Source organism: Carassius carassius, chromosome 34 (genome assembly GCF_963082965.1).
Source record: "Carassius carassius chromosome 34, fCarCar2.1, whole genome shotgun sequence".
Classification (NCBI taxonomy): Eukaryota; Metazoa; Chordata; class Actinopteri; order Cypriniformes; family Cyprinidae; genus Carassius; species Carassius carassius.
In genome coordinates, this window is record NC_081788.1 from 10042973 (window position 1) to 10047255 (window position 4283).

The 4283-nt window shown below is 37.8% G+C and overlaps 1 long non-coding RNA gene across 1 annotated transcript; it reads right to left on the reverse strand.

Annotated features, from left to right (window-relative positions):
* Positions 1–2635: 2635 nt before the first annotated feature.
* LOC132115133 (uncharacterized) lies at positions 2636–3330 on the reverse strand. Its single transcript, XR_009425418.1, has 3 exons — positions 3230–3330; positions 2850–3135; positions 2636–2720 (listed from the first exon to the last, which is right to left on the reverse strand). It is a non-coding gene; the product is annotated as an uncharacterized LOC132115133 (long non-coding RNA).
* Positions 3331–4283: the final 953 nt, after the last annotated feature.

A 4283-nucleotide genomic window follows, 5' to 3' on the forward strand; every position in this document is an offset into this window, starting at 1 on the left:
AAAATGACATTTGTCCCTTCTACTCTCTGGGCGGGCAAGATATATTTATAGTGGTTTGTCCGCTGAGGCTAAAGGAAACTATGTGCTGCTAAAAGCTGCTATGGCTAGATGTTTCGAGCCCTGTGATGGTAGCGATTGGAGTAGGGCTACATTTACAGCCTGCTGGCGTTTGCATAATGAGACCGCAAGGGAATTCGGAAATGCCTTACGGCATCTCACCACTAAAGCTTACCCCACAGCTGATGATTGTCCTCATGATATGTTGGCAAGAGATCAATTTCTTACACATTTTGCAACCGGTGCCTTACGTATTAGCCTACGCAGAGCAAAACCTGAAACCCTAGAAGATGCAATTGATCTTGCTTCTGAATTAAAGCTTCTTCAGAATATGGAGCAAACCCATCTAATGCCTGGGTTTAGTAAGGGGAGTAGTAGAGAACAAATCTAAAAGTGATGAACAAATGCAAATGATGCTAGGAATGGTGGAGGAATTGAGGCAGGAAGTCAAATCTCTTCGTACAACAGTGAGTAACATTCAACAGTCTATGGTAAACTCTACTACTTCTCAATTTTTCAGGGAACCTGTATGAGAGCCCAGTAATAGTGGTTCACAAGGGTCCGTAGATTGAGCCAGAGGGGCGGGCGGTGGTTGCTGGGAGTGTGGGTGTACCATTTCTCTGCAGACACTGTAAGGGCCAGATACTCATAATATAAAATAAAATTCGATAGCGATATTTTAGGCTTCATATTTGTGAGGCTGTCAAGCTGTCCATCACTGTCACATGCAGGTCGTAGTTTGTGGAGAACACTAGAAGAAAGGCCTTCTGAATATATTTGAATGAAAAATGGCACTCTCAAAGAGCCTTAAGCGAAAAATTGATTCAGAGAACCGTAGTTTTAATGAAGAATGGACTGATACGTACATATATATAGTGCCTACTGTTAAAAATGTTGTACCTGGGTGCCTCATTTGCTTTTTTTCCCCGTTAGATTTAAAAATAATGGAACAGACCCGAATATCCATTCGGTGGGTTGGTATTCGATTTGAAAATTTGACATTCGAATAATCGTGTTTTTTTTTTTTTCACACCTGGGATCCCCCGCGAAACGGTTCTCATTCCCCCTTGAATAAGGCCGGCGACACACTGGCTGTGTGAGCGTCTCAGCTCCGTGGCGTGTCCGTTTTTATTTTGGCTCCCATATTTAACAGGTTGGAGTTTGCACACTGAGACACGCGTCTCAGCCGCGCTCGAGCCACGCGGGAAACGTGAGCATGCTAGAAATAGAACCGACGCGTGTTCCAGCAACTGGAGTGTTCTCTGGCTAGAGCGCAGAACAGCGGAGTTTGTATGGACCGAAGTGCATGTCTGAGCTTGTGTTTTGTTGCTTTGACATTGTGGAGAATAGAGTAATAGAAACAAAATGTATTACCATTTTTACCCGTTATTATCAATCTAAATTAATCTCGTTTTTAATTTAACTTAATTTCGTTTTTCTTTATTTAAATTTCGTTTTTTCTTTAATTAAATTTTGTTTTTTCTTTAATTAAATTTCGTTTTTCATTTATTTAAATTTCGTTTTTCTTTATTTAAATCTACCCTTACTGTGCCAATTTGTTTGTCAGAAAAATATTAGACTACCTTAAAAGTATTGCTTAATTTAACAGACCTGTGTGTGTGTGTTTTATATCACTAGTGCAGTGTCCGTTCTTGGAGCATAAGCACTGCCCGCGTGAGGTGCTGTTCTGACTGTAGTTTACTAAAAGTTTATTAAATCTGAATGTGTCTCGTCTTGCGTGTCCATCTATATTGCACCAAATGCGACACTGCACTCCCTTGTGAAGTCGATTGGATGAACGGTTCTTGAAATATGTCCTAACAGTTTTAAATTATTTTTAGAATAATTAAACATAAAAAATTGTATAGGAGTTGCCTTTTATCCATCATGCTTCACTGTTGGCGGATTTTTATTAATTTGATAACTGTAAAACATTTCTCATGTAGTAATGAACAATATCAAGTTCTACACAAAACTGCTATTTTTATCTCACATCTCAACAACACCAGAGTGTTGAAGTATTATTACAGAAAATTGCATATAGTATATTTGGTTGAGTAATAGTATTACTCACAAAAAAGTCATCATAGTTTTCAGCCATCTTGCAGCAGAACCAGAAATGATTGCAGACATCCTTGTTCCACTGCAGAAGAATGGAACAACTCCTTTGCTGCCCTGCGTAAATATACACAAAATAATAAAATGACCAAATACAAATATAGGAAAAAAATATACAAGTTTGAAAATAGTGAATTACATTTTTATATCAAAAAACTTACAGCATGTATCTTCTTGCCAAAGTTTTTGGACCATGCCACATGTCTAGAGTGTGCAGCACTCCGCTATGCTTGTATTTTCCTTTGACTGGGTCTTTCGAATAAGAGGGCAACAGAAATATAATTAGATATTCTGATTCATTGTCAGATTACAGACTCAGAGGTCAAGCAAACATTTAACATTAGTATTAGTATGACTGTATTGGACTTACTGAAGAGAGCAGATATCTGTGAATGTGCATCTGTGCATACTTCAGCAAGTTTAACCTCCTGGTAGAGCTGGTCGAAACTCCTGATAAAACCTTGTCAATGTTGACTATTGACAGGATTTCTTTGGTGTCATTCTCCATGATGGTGTAGGTGCAGTACTGAGCACAAAACCCAGGACTGTCCATACACCCATCACCTAAAAAAATTAACATATGCACAAGAAACAAAAATCTTGTCAAACCTGGGGACAACAGTGTCAGTAGAGATGCATGTGAACATTGGCTGGGGTGCTATAATTATACTCACCAAGTACTACAACATTGTCCTTTGACTGCAGCCTGGAAACTACTTCTGCTCTGTTGCTGTTCCAAAAGTCTTTGATGGTATCAACACAGTATGTGTCCTGTATTTTAAAGAAGGTTGTCCGCTCCACTATTCCCATATTCATAAACTTGAAGAGCAATTCAACTTTGGCATAATTGTTGCAAGATAGTAATATATTTGATGCCAAAAGGAAGTCCCCAGCTTGCATCCCGTACTTGAAAGTAGGCTGGGAGTTCCATTGCCACACACAATGATTGTTTGGACAGATCTGGAAAACATATTTACAAACACATTTAACATTACTTTCTAACTGTTACAATGATGCCGTTACAACAGATTAAACAACACACAAATTAACATACCCATTGCATGATGACTGCTGTTCCTCTGGACTTGGTCTGGAATGGGCCCGACATTCCACCATTGTCAGTGGGTCTTTCACTGTACACATTGGGATTGGCAGCAACAGATACTCTGCGAGTTGTTTCAAACAGACATGATAAGTGATGGCTGCAGGATGATCAATGATGTCATCCTCACTCTGGACTTTAATTATTTCTGGAACTGGTTGGGATTCTATTAGCTCTGGGTCTAGAGTGTCATGAACAGTGTCCTCCAAGCTGATGGCCTGAAGAGCATCCAGACATATTTTTTGTTGAATGGCACCACTAGTGAATAAAAAATAAAACATTTAGAAGATAAAATAATTTTCTTTAAAGACAACTTTTATTTAGGAACTTACCGAACACATAAAGCTGGGATGTAATCCTCATCTTCACTGTCATCATAGTTACTGGCCTCCTCTATGGTTTCCTCTTCCTCTGATGTTGAAACTTCTCTTGTGTCCTCATGTGGAGCCCATGTCCTGTCCTCAGCCCAGTCAATACTATGTAGAGTGAATAAACTATTAGTCAATGACACTCAACACGTCCAATCTCAGATCAAATATATATAAATACTACTGCTTACACAGAGTTTTGAATGTGATTGAAGTCATTTTCATCGATGTCATCATTAATGTCGAGCGATGACATACTAACAATAAGAAAATGAAAAAAATAAACATTATATAAAATTGATGCAGATACACATAACAAAAAATATTGTAATCCATAAGAATTTTCTCAATACCTTTAATCCATTACAGAAGTTCAGTGTTTTTTCTTTCTACATTACTTATAATTTGACAATAATATTTTTAATGCCTGACTGCAGAGCCAATACTGAACAAACGTCTACATTACATAAAGACATCTCCCAAAATTAGCTTCATGTTTATCTCTACTATACTTTATTTTATTTTTTAATTATGTTGCACTGAATAAGTTTAATAAACAAACAACCTAACAACCATACTTTATTCCTTTCCTATTGTCCTACAACCAAGATTACCATCAGAGCTACACAAGTTCTATT